At 41.2% G+C, this 17,022-nt stretch overlaps 1 long non-coding RNA gene across 1 annotated transcript; it reads right to left on the reverse strand.

Moving 5' to 3' along the window:
- Nucleotides 1-960: 960 nt before the first annotated feature.
- LOC310676088 lies at nt 961-5,093 on the reverse strand. Its single transcript, XR_014510399.1, has 3 exons — nt 4,821-5,093; nt 4,137-4,293; nt 961-1,148 (listed from the first exon to the last, which is right to left on the reverse strand). It is a non-coding gene; the product is annotated as an uncharacterized lncRNA (long non-coding RNA).
- Between the last annotated feature and the right edge of the window lie 11,929 nt (nt 5,094-17,022).

Consider the following 17,022-nt stretch of genomic DNA (forward strand, 5'->3'; position numbering starts at 1 on the left):
CTGTTTGTGACCCCATGGACCAGAGTACGCCAGGCACTTCTGTCTTCCACTGCCTCCCACAGTTTAGTCAAACTCATGCTGGTAGCTTCAAGAACGCTGTGTAACCATCTCGTCCTCTGTCGTCCCCTTCTCCTTGTGCCCGCCATCTTTCCCAACATCAGGGTCTTTTCCAGGGAGTCTTCTCTTCTCATGAGGTGGCCAAAGTATTGGAGACTCAGCTTCAGGATCTGTCCTTCCAGTGAGCACTCAGGGCTGATTTCCTTAAGAATGGATAGGTTTGATCTTCTTGCAGTCCATGGGACTCTCAAGAGTCTCCTCCAGCACCATAATTCAAAAGCATCAATTCTTCGGCGATCAGCCTTCTTTATGGTTCAGCCCTCACTTCCATACATCACTAGACTGTGTGACAGAAGGATTTAAAAGAGGGTTAGACTAATTCACTGAGAAGCCGGTTATCAATGGCTACTGGCCATGATGGCTAAGCTCTGTCTCCACAGTTAGAGGCAGCAATGCTTCTGAATACCAGTTGTTGGAACCCACAGGAGGGGTGAGTGTTCCTGTGTTCAAATCCTGCTCGTGGGTTTCCCATGGGCATCTGTTGGGCCACTGTGAGAACAAGATGCTGGACTAGATGGGCCAATGGCCTGATCCAATGTTCTTGTTTTATGTTCTTATTGCTGATCCATCTGAAATTGCTCTGCTGGAGAAAACTCTAAGAATGACGTTCGAAGGGGAGCATTCCTTGCCTGCTAAACTTTGGTTGCTTTAATGCAGGCTTAAGTCAATAAAAGTGAAACTTGTTAGTCCTAGGAGATTTTTTTCATTAATGTATGTATTAAACTCTTAACACTGTAAATGAGAGTGATTTTCACATCCAAACCTGCAAGGCTGGGTGACTTTAGCACATTAGCTACATAAAATCCTTTTTGCAAAGAGATGAATAAGCTGCAGTTTCTCTACTGTCACCTTAACATTGTAACATCCCACAATTGTGTTGTTCCCAAGAACATTGCATACAGTGCACATTTGCTTTCAAGCTTGCATTCCCATCCCCTAGTAGTGCTCTTCAATTATGATTTATTTTTTGCATAACTTCAAGCAAGAATCAAGCACTAGGCTGAATGATGTCCCACTTCAACATTTCACACCTGAAAAACAGAGAGACTTTAGTGTGCTTGTAATGTATTGTCACTATTCTCACACCAAAGGGGATCTCTGCCTTAGCATTCTTCCTCCACCGCCCCACTTGTTCATTTCATCTGCAATAGCCTGCCCTGCAGGATTTTTAGGAGGCTTTTTGGCAATTCCCTCCTTTAAAAATCCAAAACTTTAGGATGTACCAAATTCATCCAATTTGGGTTGATCTGGGATTCAGCAGGAGCAAGTTGGGGCAACTCTGGATCACTCCAGGTCAGATCAGGTCCACCTGGAATGAGCCGAGTCTGTCAAAAGGAGTGAGGGGGAGACATCTGCCTGTGTGTGTCCCCTTCTTCTCCCCAAGCACGTGTCAAATTGGGCTTTTAATTAGGACCCCTGATTCAGTTTGGGGCCCAGATCCAGGTTAAGGAAGCTTGCATCTTCCTGCATCAGACTGGATCAGGGCTGTTCAGAAACACTGGTTTGGGCCCCAAATTAGGTTGGGGGCACCATTAAGAACAATTGGGCACTCTGATCCTTAGGTGTTTGGATGTTGGTTTATTCTGAGTCCATTCAATGGTCCACCTAGTTCAGTATTGTCTATACTATTTGGCCACAAGTCTCAAGTATTTTAGGCAGGGGATATTCCCAGATTGACCTGGAGATGCCAGAGATGGAACCTAGGCCTTCTGGATGCAAAGCAGATGTTCTACCAGTGAACTTCGGTCCTTCCTTCCTTATTTGCTGTGGGTGTTTTTTCAGCACCCCAAACCTAGGAGCTTCGAGGAAGACACTCCTCTTTGAGGCTCGCAGTATGATGAGCAGATAATACATTGCCTGCATGTCCTTTTGAGGAAGCCAAACAATGCAGCACTCATCACAGGTCAATGTCTTTCTTGCCAGTGAATCAGCATGTGGGAAAGGCTTTATGCCTTCTCTGCAAGCAGAATCTAAGTGGTGTGGATCTGGTCTCTTGGCAGTGGCATGGGTGCTGTGTACTGGGGTGGTGAGGGGTGTGCAACAGGGTGGCAGTGAGATTGGGTGGCAGAGCCAATCTGGCAGTTCTACCAATGCACCCAAATTTCCTTGACCATACTGCCCCCTGCAGTGCCTTTTCATCATGTCGCAGTGCTGTGTCTCCCTGCTGGCCATTCCTAGTGGTGGTGGTGGTGGTGGTGTGTGTGTGTGTGTAGAAGAGAGTGGTGCTGTGAGCAGGGCTTTGTGTTTATATGTGTGTAAGACAGTGAAAGTAATAAACTTATTCTGTAAAACTCTATCCAACCTGTATTTGCAATTTATGAATGCTGTGATTAATGCCCCCCCCCCCCGTCTTCTTTTCAAACTCATCAGAACATATACATCTATGTCAGGGCTTGGCAGACATTTTCCGCCTGAGAATTCCTTTTCTTTCTCCTCACCCCTTCCGTCTCTCTTTTACACTGGAAGCTGAACAGGCCTCCAGCCATGTTACCACCTGTTAGGGAAAAGGTTCGGAGCTGCAGAACAGCACACATTATCTGAAAATTACTCTATGGTGGGTACTTTCTTTCATCTGGCACTATAATCGATTCAAATGGTGAAGGCTGGAAGAGAGCATTTCTGCTTAAATGCAATATTTTGGTTCCTGGGTTCCAATTAGCACATACACCCTTGAGACATATGACATTAAATGGGCTAGATGAAATAGTTGTACTTTGGCTGGCAACTGGAAGTCAGCATCTCTAATTCATTTCATAGATTTTTGCTTGCAGCAGTAAGCTCTGCCTATGTTGTTGTGTATGTGCACCTGTTAAATAGGGGGTTTGCTTTGAGGATAACAATCACAAAGTACAAGTGGGGAGCTCCATTCAGTCCCCCCTCCACATCCCAGAAAGGTGATCAGCCCTTTCATAGCTGACTATACTGGTTATCTGTTTCACAAGTGTCTGTGCTGATCTAATTGTAGGAGGCACTTCATTATCAAACATTTTGCCCATCAAGAGTCTGATGAATGGGATAGCTTTGGTTTCGCTCTTTTTCTAAATTTCCCAATTCATCCCATTTCTACTTCAATTTGCATTTTTTTCTTTAAAAGGTCTGCATAAATATTTGAATGCATTTACATCCACATTCTTCCTAATATGTGCATTTTCTATATGCAATGTTGCCCAATGCACACTTTTTAGGGGGGTGGGGTCAAGGAAATTTACCTAGTGTAACTTTTATATGCTATTTCCACTAACGTTTGCATTTTTGTGTATGCTTTCTGTTTGAAGAACTGCATCTCAAAAATTTGGAGAAGTGCACATTTTGAAGGATTGCATTTTTTGAGTTCATTCATTGGTTCCAAAATTGCAAATTAGGTAAATTCACACTAAAGTGCAAACTGAACAAAATTATCCCCCATCCTTCTATCCATCAACACCTACATATGAAGCATATGTATGACAAGCAGTCTCTTAAGGATCACCATTTCTAGACTGAAATGATCACTTTTAACTTCTCTCTCATTTGTGTGATTGATTGTCCCCCCCTCAGCAAAACTACATTAATAAGCTATCATTAAAAATTGCTGGCTTAGCTAGGCAAACTCAATTTTCCTATCATGTTTGCATTATTTGTTCCAAGAATATAATTCTTGAAAATCAGTACACAAGAAGGCCAAAGCTCAGTCATTTAAAAATATGCTTTACATGCAGAAAGTCCCAGATTCAATCCCTGGGACATCTCCAGAATAGGAATGGGAAAGACTCCTGTGTGAAATTCTGGAGAGGAACTGGCTATTCATGTAGACAATACTGAGCTAGTTGGACCAACCGTTTGACTCAGCATACACCAACTTTCCATGTTCTTAACCCAGGCACGACCCTGGTCAAAAGTTTCCTCCTCCAGTCAGAAGGCTAATCCCAGATACATGCCCAGTGCCTGAACCAAAGCCTGCCTACACCTGTAATCAATGAAGTTGTGGCCCATTTTTAACCCCATAAATTAGCCTCATTGATTTGTAAACCTGTCAATACCTCAATCTTCCATCCATGACGAGCATGCTACGCATGGGCCTGCAATGATGTCAACATTAAATGGCGTCATCAACCAGCATTCAAAATTCATACAGCAATCAAGTCTTCTAAAAAGATCTATGTTGGTTTGATGAACGCTGTTCTTAGGGATTATTGTCTATATAAGAAAAAAATAATACAACTCATCCATCAATAGTTGAGACCAATTCTGTTCATCCATCAGGCACCCAAACTCAGTCAATTTGTCCCTCCAAGCAAAATCCCATCCCCTTGTGTAGCACTGAGCAAATGAGTTATGATTCTTCCATATATGAGCAATTGCTAAATGTGCTGCCAACAGCGACAAAACATACTATATCCGAAGTCACTAATTCATACCCTCAAAATAAAGTAAGAATTGCTGAACGGTTTTTCTGTCAATCTTTTCATTCCCAGAAAGTCTTTAGCTCATCCACATTATTGCCCTGTCTCCCATAGGCCATCCACAGACACACTTCTCCTTGACTGACCTAACACCAGAAGGCAAGGAGGACATGAGAGGGAGCAGCAATTGCCACCTTCTATTTCTATCAAAGAGGATGTAAGTGTCTCTGAATCTGGAATTACTGCTATCTTCTGAAGTATTTCCACCCCAACCACCATACACACACAAACAATGCCCCAAATAAGTTTGTCTCTACTTACAGTGAAAAAGATATGATGGCCAAAGAGATTTGCCTCAGGGAGCTTTCAGACTGGCTGTTTATTGGGCGTTCATCTCAATATCTTCATGCAGAGGTTACATGACTTTGACAGCTAGTGGTTGTTATCCCACACTTTGCAAAAAGGAAAAGAAGAAGTGATGAGATAAGGTTGCAAAATGCAGCAGTTAGGTTACTTTGCAGGGTGACCTGCCAATCATCAGCATATATCACCACTGCAGAAAGAATTGCACTGTCTGCCTATATGCAGCCGGGCCAAGTTTAAGGACTTGATCTTAGTTTATAAAGCTCTGAAGAACTTAGGACCAGGTTATCTTTGTGGGCTTCTTGCCACAGAGGCTCCTGTCTAATCTTAACATCCAGCAGATGAGGCCTTGCTAGTGGTGCCATATGTTAAGCGTAAAGCTGCAGGCGATAGGGGCTGATTGCACCAACTTTCTGGAACTCTGTTCTGTTGACAGTTAGATAGGCAATGATTCCCTGTTTGCTGATGCCTATGGAAGCCTTTTTTATTTACTCAGGCTCTTGTCTGCTGGATCGTTGTTAGTTTTGCCTGTGGCAGCTGACACTATTTATAATGAAGATAGTTTATGTGTTGCCTAGCTTTGTCACGATGCTTTCAATGCATTTGTATATTTTGTTCACGGCTGTGGAAGTTTTATAAACAAGTAGTCTATACATTTGCATATACATGAATAAAAATGAAATTGTATCTAGGCTCCTGTAGTATACAAATTCTGTGAACAGCTACCTGCAATCGTCACATAAAAAAAAAAGGATAAGTAACATAGCTTGTTTTATGTATTGGTGGGGACTTGCAACAAACTAGCTCAGTGTGGAGTGCTTCTGTTAAGGCTGTTTACATAATTTCAATTTGCCTTCCCCTCAATCCTCTCCCCTCTCCCCATAACAGTTAGTCAAAATGCCATGCCATTGACCATTGAAGTTTGGGGTATGTGTGTGTTGAAAACAATGGTGCTCAATCTCATGTGTGCTGAAATCTTTGATTTCTCATTTGATTTCTATTGGCAGCCCCCCCCCCCCAACTTCGTCTTTGAGAAAATTTTAAAATAACTTCTCATTGTGAACTAGGAAACAACCTATCCATACAAAGAGGTTGTTCTTTCTACCCTTTCTATATTTCTTTCCAGAAACTCCATGCAATTTCTCCTTCTACCCAGCTGATACCCAAAAGATAGCTCAGCTGGTTACAGCTTAGTGCTGATAACGCCAAAGTTGCAGGTTCAATCCCCATATGGGACAGCTGCATATTCCTGCATTGCTGGGGGTTGAAATAGATGATGCTCAGGGTCCCTTCCAACTCTACAGTTCTATGATTCTATGTTTTTTCTCAATAATCTATTCTATGCCATTAGGTTCCTATGGGTCTGTTTGGTGTTCCTGCCCTTCTTGCCTGCCCCTTAAGGTTTTTTCTAAAGTTCATTTTTTTAGAATTGGTAAACCTCCCCAAGGCTGCTTATAAATCTGTTTTGTGGGTGGGGCTTTTTTGGCTCACACACCTGGGAAGACTTGAATCAGTGTTATAAGGGATCATGTGTGTGTGTGTGTGTGTGTGTGAAATTAATGGAATTTGAAATATGTCTTGATGAATTGACAGTTTTATAGGAACCCTATAACAATTAATTAACATTTAAATAAATGAAAAAAAATAACAGCCCATTAGTCATTTGATGAAACTGGCCCTTATTCAAAGTAATTTAGTAATGATTAGGACAGCCAATTCAGCTAATAAAACTGCAAGATGATAGATGAAATTTATTGTTAATTTAATAAAACCAGGGGGATAACATGTGTGTATCCCAAATATTATGGACCGAAAAGTTGCAATCTAGTATTTCTCATGTTTTATTTTGCAGTGTTTTCATTTGCTTTAAATTGTGTATATTGTGTGTGTGTGTGTGTGTGTGTGTTTCTGTTTTAAAAGCTGCTTTGAGATCCAGAAGAGGGGAAAAGTAGTGTATAAATGTTTAAACAAATACACATTAACTTTACAAACCAAATCATAAAACGATTCCCCCTTTAGAAAAATAATCATATTACTGTTCTGTGACATTATTCTGCTTTCAAACACATGGCATGCCTGTAGAAAGTTAGTCCATTGGGTGTCATGCCTACTGCCAGACATGTAGTCCTCAAGAACCTAGAAAGGTAGGCAGAGCCCCCTGAACCAAATGCTGAGGATACACTTCAGGGACCCTCTGATACCTGATAAAGAATCCCTCAAACTGTCAGAGGAAGAAGTGGAGCCTCCACCATCACAGGTGAAGGCGCCAAAAGCTTTGCATCCATGCTGAAGAACGATGACACAATATACATCCACAGATCCAGCAATTCCTAATATGTCATCGCTGCCGGCAGCTGTAGATGTGGTGTGAGTAAGATATTCAGAGAATATAAAGCCTCCTTCATCAGCCTTGCCATTGTTGGAAACAACATGGGCTCTGCTTCTAGGTCTCCCCACCTTTGCTGAACTCCCAGTAATACTGATTTTGGACTGTTTCCTGGCCTTGTTTCTGGATCATGTTTTAAATACAACCCAGAGCCACTGTAATTCCCAATAGCCCCAGCTAGCACAGCTTAAAGAATCTCTAGCCTAGAACATTTAGGGGATGACATGGTGAAGAAAGATGATGTAGAGTAAGCAAACTTTCCAGATACAGGCAACTCCCAATTTATGCAGAGGTTACATTTCAATATGCACAGTCATGCACATATCGGCCACGCCTAAAACGGTTACTGTCTGTATACAGATGCCACCAAAGCAGTGAGTGAGAGAAACAGCCCTTTGTTAGTTTCTAAATGGCATCCCTGAAAAGGAAGAGTTGGAAGGAATGATTTGAGAATTTTAGTCATGAGGGTCTTGCAATAGTTCTGAAGAATAAAGCCTTTGAGGAGGGATGTAAAGATGACTAGAGTTCATGGGCAGCAAAGGGGCACACTTCATTCAATAAGGGATTTCTACACAACAATGTGAGATTCTAAAACAGAATTTTCCAGACTTTGCCTTAGTGGTACTAGTGAGTGAATGAGCTGTTTGTTTGCTGGTTCAAGGATTGTGATTTTAAGGTGCAGATGGTTGAATTGACTATAACAGCCGTTTACTGCTCCTGCACTCTCCAGAGCTTTAAGTTCAAATTGCACCTATAAAAATGGGTAATTAGTCCTTTCTGCTTTATAACTGTTAGGGGGAAAGGAGCCGTTTCTGTTAACTACCACCTCGACACCACTCCACCTTAAATATCATAGGTTCCAATCCTTTCCTTGGGCCTTCAAATACCAAATAGAGTATTCAAGAGAAGGTAGAAAATGTCACCTTCCCAAATATTATGAAATGTTAATTATGTCTTTTCACTTTAATTTATCAAGGGAATTAAATGAAAGATATTAATATCATTCTTAGGAAATTATGTGGCGGAGACAAGGTTAATTCCAGTATCATCTGTACTAATAAAAGAAATAGGACATGGAAGAAAGCAAAATTAATGTGCAATGGAATTGTTAACAGCATGTGCTCTTTCAATAATTACCAATATGCATGTTTTTATTACTGTTCTAAGTTTTAACAGTTTGTAACTAGAAGCTTAAGTTTCCAAACTCAGTGTCTGTTTATAGATGCCCCCTGACGCTATCCTTCAGGGTTCAGTCAACTGAGGCCATAGCACAATATGAACTTGATTCAACACTTCAGCACTAAATATGAGAGGTCTTTTGCTGGTGCAGAGGATCTTACTGCCAGATATCATGATCTTAAATAAACTGACTCAAATGTGTTGTGAAACATGGAAAATTTATTTCTTAAAAAGGAGCATTTTTAAAATAAAAATGAAGCTTTAATATAGGAAAGAATGTGGCTGTTTAGACTAACGGTCTGCTGTAAGCACATGTTTTACTCAGAGGGCCTTGCCATTTCATTTACTTTGGTGATCAACTTTAAACATTCCACAGGCAATTGGAAGCTTGAAAGAACTAATACTTATCAGTTAAAGAACTAATTCACTAATACCCATGCCTAATTGAATATGTATTTCTCCCATGAATGGTATGTAGGAGTTACAGAAAAGAACACTATGTGGTTAGCAGTTCCACTCACCTAGCAGGTCAGAAGTCAGCTTCCATTTAAATGAGCTCGGAAACCTGCACTTTTCTTTCATCTTTTTTTTTAAAAAAAAACAACAGCAGCGCTTGCAGCATTACAATCTTTACAAAGCTATTATGGACACATGAATAATGCCATTCAGAAGTTTGGCCATCTGCTTTCCGAGTTTGTGTCAGATAAGCAGCAGGAGCAGAGAAAAATGTGAGACACGCTGATTCAGTGATAGAGGCTGCAAGGTGTTGTTTATATCATTGCCTGAAAAATAAATAAAGCTTCATAACATATGCCAGAAAGTATTTTCCCGTTTGGGTGTGTAAAGGCATTGCAGTTGTCTCCCCAGTACTGGCATCACCACAGCTTACTTGAATGAGGCTGGACTGGTGGGAAAGTGGCGGCAAGGTCTGTGCTCTGTGGCCACACCAGTAGGAGGGCCAGCTTAACTTTCCTCAAGTGCCCACATAACCCTGACCTTGCTGTGTCATGCCAGTTCAATTCAGGCAAGCTGCAGCAACCTCAGTGCTGAGACTGCAGCTGTGTCCCACCACATGGGGACTCCATGCAGAATCTCTGTGTGATGACCAATGCATGAAATTCCTTTAACCTGTTGTAGTCTCCCTCTAGACCCGTGGTTTCCAACAGGAGGGCAATCTGATTTTTAAGGGGGCAATTCAAGACTGAGTTATTAACAGTAAAGGCCTTTTAGGCTTCCTCCATGTGAATAGGAGTTCACTTTTTGAATAATAAGAATTATATGTCACGGGGTGGGGGCATCAGGATTTTTGAGATGCTTAGGCGGGGCATGGCCAAAAAAAGGTTGGGAACCACTGCTCTAGACCTTCTCAGAACTTCTTTCATGTGATATAACTAGATATAGGAATAAGATCAGAGGGACTTCATCTCATGATTTTTTTTTCTTCTGGGGGAGGAATTCAAATATCCAAAACAGGGGGGGGGGGATGGAAAAGAAAGAAGGAAGTGTAGTCAAGATATGAAGCCCTTTTGCGAGTCAAGTACTTGCAGATGGCGCTCTCTTTTCAGCCTTCACATACTACATTGCATCAAAAGATTAGTAAAAACATATTCATTAAAGTACTAATGTGAACATATGGACAAAATTCAAAGTCTTGTGAGTGAATTTTGCAAGTGTTGAAATAGACGCAAACTGCTGAGATTAGAACAAAAATATTTTGCATTCAGTACATTCAGGAGATGACAAGTGGTCTTTTCAATGAAAATGAATGTATAATATAATCTCTGCTGGAAATTCTAGATATTTTAGGTGCTTATCAAGCCATTGCCCTCCTGTTTCATGCTGCAGGTGTAGGGCATCCAGGGATGTGACCTAGAAAAATGATACGTAGTTGGATTGGCATTCGACTAGAAAAAAGTACTCACCGTGAGCTGGGGCATTGGGGACCACCAATGTGGTGCCTGGTGCGCTCCCCTGGGGAGGTGTTTGCACAGGTGGGTCGCCAGCTGTGGGGGGCTCCCAGGGCTGCAGTGCCTCTCTGCAGTAGCAACTTCAGGTGCTCACCTGGTTCCTTTGTATGCTGTGTTTCCAAGGGGTTGTACCCTGCAAGAGCCAGGTAAGGAAACGACGTAGAGCTGCCTTGGCACCCAGACATGGCATCTGCTTGGCCATGGAGCAGGTGGAGCAGGTGCAGGGCCGGTGACGGGTCCTCTCCTGGCCTCGAAGAGCAACTGTGTGGGGTGGGGCAGCAGGCAGCATGGCAGTGTGATTGGTGCAAAGTTTGGGGGTTCGTTTTTAGAGTGATTGCCTACAACTCAGAATTTGTGCCCATTTTGTTCTTTGAATGCTCTTACTGGTTACGGTACAGTTCCTAGATACCACAGGGATGAGCAGATTTCTTCACGTTATTATATCTACTTTGTTGTGCCTTGGATTCTGCTCTAGTTATCTTCTGACCAGACAGGAGAATTTCCAGAGGTTGACAATGGTGTATGTGTGTGTTGATTGCAATCTTAAGGCTTAGAGTGGTGGAGAACCAAAGAAAGTTTGTCTACTTAGTCCAAGGGTCACAATCCATTGGAGCCAGTGGGCTCACTTGGAATTTTGAGAAATTTTGTCGTTCAAAGTAAATAAAGAAAAAGTATGTATGTTCTTATGTTTGTGCTTACAAGGAAGAAGCCATGTTTCCTTTCCATGTACAAGTGTTCTACAATACAATATTTGATATCTATAAGGAATCTCATAATAGCTTTCAACAAGACTACATTTTCTTTCTATTCATTTTTTTATTTTGACTTTCTTCATCAGAACTGTAGAGCACTGTAGTTTTTCATTTCTGCTGGGGGGAAATCATTTGAATTATTTAATTATGTACTCCTTGCCCTAAGGATTTACTTTAATGCAATGACTTAAGTTCTTCCTCTTTGAGTTCATTTATCATTATTTATAGTTCAGCTTCTTGAAATACAAATGCAGAAACCATTACAAATTCAGATAAATTCAGAGTTAGATGAGCTGAAGATGCCTACAAAAGGTAAATAAATAACCAAACCTTACATCTTGACCCTGCCTGTTAAATAGGAAGTAAATGTCTGACATTTTGGGCAAAATACTGTATTTTGGATTATCAAAAGGGTAATTAACCCTGCATGTGAAATCCTCACCCAACACACCAGGCTGCAATGTTAAGACAGACTGATGCATAAGCAATGACTTTGGCTAGACCTAGTTGATGCTCCTCATTGAAGACCTGCTGTTGAAGCATCTGGTGCTTATTATTCTACTGCTAAACAGCCACTTGGGAGGCAATGACTTAGTCAGAAGAACCAGATTACTCATTCAATTATGGATAGACCATAATGTCCTATGGCAGCTTTGCAACAGTTCAGTCTCAAGACCCAAAGAATTTTATCGACATTATTTCCATGTGGCCACAGATTGCCAAAGGTTTAATCACACGTGGCATGCAATCATTTACATTATTAGCATTCAAGATGGCATTTGGAGCTTACACCAAATTTGTACTGATGCTAACTAGAGACTTTGATGAAAGTGCGCCTGAATTATGGTGGTTCCAATTAAGAGGGCTCATTAAGAAGAGATGATTGTGCCTATGCTACCCAGAATGTTTCCAAACCAGCAGGCAAACATGTCCAACTCAAGAGTAATGAAGCACATTGTAATTTCTAAACTAAGATGAATTACTTATGAACTTTAGAAAATGGAGGGCCATAGGTTCTCTACCCCTGCCCATTGCTAATAATATTCAAACTAAAGTGGGGGATATGTGTGATAAGCTACATATTTAGAACTTAGTGGTGGTCACAATATGATTCATGTGAAATTAAAGAAATTCTGTAACTGTTAGATGGTAGGAATGGGGGAGGGTTCACTTTGTGTAAAATTATGTATTGCTAAGGGGACTCCTGCAAGTCTTCTTTAATTGTAGAAATGCAGGAAGCAGAAGACTAGCAGGAGTTCAGCCTACACTCTAGTAGGACCCTGGCAGAGACACATGCCCGACTGGCATGTTCCCTCCTTCTTGGTTGGTTGTTCGGGAGCTTCATAAGCTTACTTCCACCCGAACATCACAGTGACTGATGGACTGCAACATGGCTCCCTCTCGCTCTACTATCAGACAGCAAAGAGAGAAAGAACAAAGGACAATATAGTCCCACTTCACGGAACACAGTAACACAAACATCCTGTCTTCGTCACTTCCCCTTCTGTGGAGTCAAAACATATACTGTCATGTGAAAGACAACAATCCTATGACTGCAATCACGGAGCAGGAATTCTAATAGCCCACACTTGCTTTGCTGTTCCTATCAGGTCCTGTTGGATGATAAATTATGGTTACCAGATTTTTTTTCAATGAAGCCTGGCTCCAGGATGATGAGGCTGCCACTGCTGCTGCCACATTTCCCGGGAACATTTAATAAAATCTGGGGATGGAATTTGTCTGGGGACATATCTGCAAATCCAGGGACTGTCCCCGGGAACTGGGGACATCTGGTAAGCCTACACTACACAAGCCAAGAGCCCAGCAATCCTACCTGAAATAAGTCAGCAGCTTAATTTACTGGCTTGGCTGTGCAAATATACAAGCGATACTTGAATGCATTTGGAAGAATAGGTCTCCCCAAAGGTGTTCCTCTGATGAAGAAATACCAGGGCCAGCTCAGTAACTTTTGCTGCCTGAGGCAATATGGCGCCCTCCACCAAGGTGCATACAGAAACCAACTGGACTGACGGGTGAATCATACCCTAGTTCTGGTGAAAGGACAATTTCTATATATAGGGTGCCTACACTCTGCATGTGCAAATGGCTTTAGATACCTATTAGGTCCATAAATTACCATATAGCATATATTCAACACAAAAAACAGCGACAATTTGTTGTTGTTGACAAAGGACAGCTGGACATATAAAGGGCCCCATTTCCTTCAGTAGCTTAGGGCCTCATCAAACCTAAATCTGGCTTTGCATGGACCACCTGAATGAATGTTTTGGACCAGCAATTTGTTCCAGTTCTCCCAGCAAATTAAAAAGGAAAATATAAGCTTTTGCTAAAAATCCATGAGATGGAACCAGCCTGATCTATGGTTGTGTACACATTACCACATAAAAATGTGATTAGGTCATTCTTTTTCTCAACATAGATTGAAGCTGGTTTTGGGGGAAAGAAAACAAAATGTAATTTTTCATATGAAACAACAGGATAGATATGAATGCATCTACCACCATTTATGCACCACTTCCCTGACCAGCAGTGAGAGTGCACTGGATGCAGAGAAAATGGGAGTGCTTGTCCACAGCATCAGTCACAAGTGAATTCCACAATGTGCCTGATTCTGTGTGCCTGCCATCCTTCATCAATGGCACTGCAAGCAACAGCCTCACTGACATTGATTTTAAGATATGGGTAGGACAGTATGGATGCATACAGTCCTTAAGGTGCTCCTAAAACAAACTTATGATGTACAAACAAGAAAGCAACTACAGTGGACGTTCGGGTTGCGAACGTGATCTGTGGGGGATGCACGTCCGCAACCCGCAGCGTTCGCAATCTGCAGCAGCGCGTTTGCACACACGCTGGTCATGAGTCGGTGCTTCTATGCATGTGCAAAGAGCGATTTAGCAGTTCTGCACATGCGCGAGCGCTGAAACCCGGAGGTAACCCGTTCTGGTACTTCCGGGTTTGGTGCAGTGTGCAACCCGAAAACCCACAGCCTGAAGCGTCTGTAACCAGAGATATGATTGTACATTTTGTTTTTGAGATTGCTGTTTTGCAATTAATTGTCAGGCTGCCAGGCAAGGCTTACCTTTTCCCTCTCTGTAGATAACAGCACAAAGCGAAAGCAGTCTTTGCAGCAACAGACAGGTTGCTCCTAAAACAAACTTATGATGTACAAACAAGAAAACAACTACAGTGCAGCACAAACATTCAGCATCCATTCTCACCACGCGGGTGCTCCCAATTGAGTTCCTCTCACTTCCCTCTAGTTACTTCCATATTCCCATCTCCGCACCATGTGATCCCTCTACCACTGAGCCTTCTGAGAGGCTACCCTATCCAGATGCCGGGCTCTAGTGCTCATGGGATGTATACTTTTTAGTGAGGGAGATTCAACCAGCTCTCTCTCTTGCTGTTCCTCTCTCCTTGGTTGCTCTTCTGGTTCCTCTCCTCTTGGTTGCTCTTCTCCCAGCTCACCCCGCTGTCAGTTCCCAAAATGTGTCCTTCCATGAACTACTGCTCTAGGTTGATACTATCCTCCTGCTCCAGAGGAGCTTCAGGATTAGGCCCTTGAGCAGAGGGAGAGGGGGGGCTCCCATTATTCTTCCTCAGAGCAATACCCCTCAGTCTGGTTCCTGACAATAATCAATTAATTTTTTAATGTATTCTTCACTGTACAGTGTAGCTGCCCTTGCTAAAATTTAGAGTTCTGCCCTGGAGGCCCTTTCAAGTTGTTTAGCAATCTGCAAGTTCTACGTAAATCTATTTATATCTCCATCTTGCATCTTTACATAGCCTGGTGGTTGTTACTATGAAAAATATGTAATGTAAAATTGTTGAGTTTTCAAGCTCTACTGAGCATTTCATTAGAAGTGTGCAATGTAAGGGCGGGGGGAGAGGCTTGCATAATTAAAACTCCAGGCATCACCAGTGAAATTAGCTCATGCATCCAGATGTCAATGTGACAGTGGTTCTCCCTCCAATCTAATGAACTTTAATGATTATTGCTAAGTTGTGCAAGATAAATTACATAAATTACCACAAAGCAACTGCAGGGTAAAAGTCTGCAGTGACATTTTACTGTGATCCCTTTGGAAGATACACATCAACATGCTTGCACAAGGGTATACTCTACAAGTAAAATGCTAAACTGCATAGACAACGTGTTGGTTGCAGACAAAAATAGGTATGAAGGGTGGTCTTTTAGTAACTTGTAGTTCATTAGGTGTGACATTACGAGACTCTGTTCTCGGGAAAAGGAATGAAGAACTTGATCGTGAAGCTTTAGAGAAGAAGAATTAATGCAATTCAATCACAATCTCACAAGTCTCTTTAAGCCATTTTGCAGTTCTGTCACTCCCTTTGTTTAAGAAGCAAAAGTTCACTCTGGGATCATGCATATAAGTACTTCTTACATCACAAATTATGTCAAGTTATGACAAAGGGAATTGACCAGTAGCTTAGGTAGGAAACTATGTGACAGAGAATGAGATTAAAAGGGCTTCAAAAGCAGTTTACTTCTTTTTTTAATTCTACTTCTGTGTTGACATTTGTTTTCTTCAACATCTCTAGCTGTATGGAGAAAATGGGATATAAGTTATGCATTTTCAAATAATAATAATACAGATGTGAAATACCAATGATACATATGTTATCCTTACATGATATCTCTTACAATAAAGAATGCATGGATTTCTGCCAATGCACAACAGTAGTATTGTAATTATGGTAACAGATACCCCAAATAAAAGCAGAGTCCATTTTTATTTAGATCATGCTACATATTTGCATTTGCCTTCTCCCTATCCCTTTCTATGTATAATTAGAACATATTGATGTTCCTTTCTTTTAAAATTGAATACTCAAAACATGCATGTCTCACTTGAGATCTTAGAAGGTTAAATGCAGGAAAACAAATAGTCAGCTGGTGACAAGAGATCCTTTGCTCCACACTGTTCAGTTCAGCTTCACTGAAACTGCATCTTGCTGATGTACCCTATTCTCCTGAAAAATATATGCGCTTCATTCATTAAGAAGAATTTTCTGCTTTTAATTTCTATGTCTTGCCAGAAAGATTAGAGAAAATTGTTATGAGATAAAATTCACTAATGTAGGCTAATGTAGGTCCCCCTGTGTTGGGAAAGCGGTTTCATGGTATCTTCACAACACAATGCAAACATCTTCTTTGGATAAATTCAAGATTAAATAGAAAAAGAAATGAGTATCAAATGTGTGACATAGAATAGACCTATTCATCTTAATGAACATAACCTATTTAGGTTTGTTAATCTTAATGGCTCTACTCTGAGTAGAATATAGTTAAATAAAGATTTTATTTTCTTCTTTCTATGTAAAAATTATAACTTATCAACCTCAGACAGGGCTTCACCCCTCTGTTTCCCTGCCCCTTTATTGACACTAAGGGATTGTGTATGTGTGTCTGGCTTTGTGGTTGAGTAGCTCTGTCTTAAATGTACCAATTTTTGTTTTAAATTTGAGTGGGTTTTTTAAAAAAAACTTTGCTTGAACTGTAGTCTTAAGGAGTCTGGAAAGTGTGCTTTTCTTGTCTAATTTGTTTCTTAATTCTACTTTGCCTATTTTACAGCTGAATTTGGCATTCTTTCCCATTAGGTATTGTGTAGAGGGGGTCCCAGGACAATTTGGTATATAATTTTGTGGTCCCATTTTACTAAATATACCACAATATTTTTACAGTACATATGCAAAACTTCCTTTCCCCACAGTTTCAGCTGATGGAATTTCCATGCAATCATGGGTCGTATTTTAGCAATGAGCATCTTCTATTTCATTGATTAATCTTAGGACTTTAACAAGCCAGAAATACCATTCCCAGCTAAACA

This window comes from Podarcis tiliguerta (genome assembly GCF_965153285.1).
Source record: "Podarcis tiliguerta genome assembly, chromosome: 4".
Lineage (NCBI taxonomy): Eukaryota > Metazoa > Chordata > Lepidosauria > Squamata > Lacertidae > Podarcis > Podarcis tiliguerta.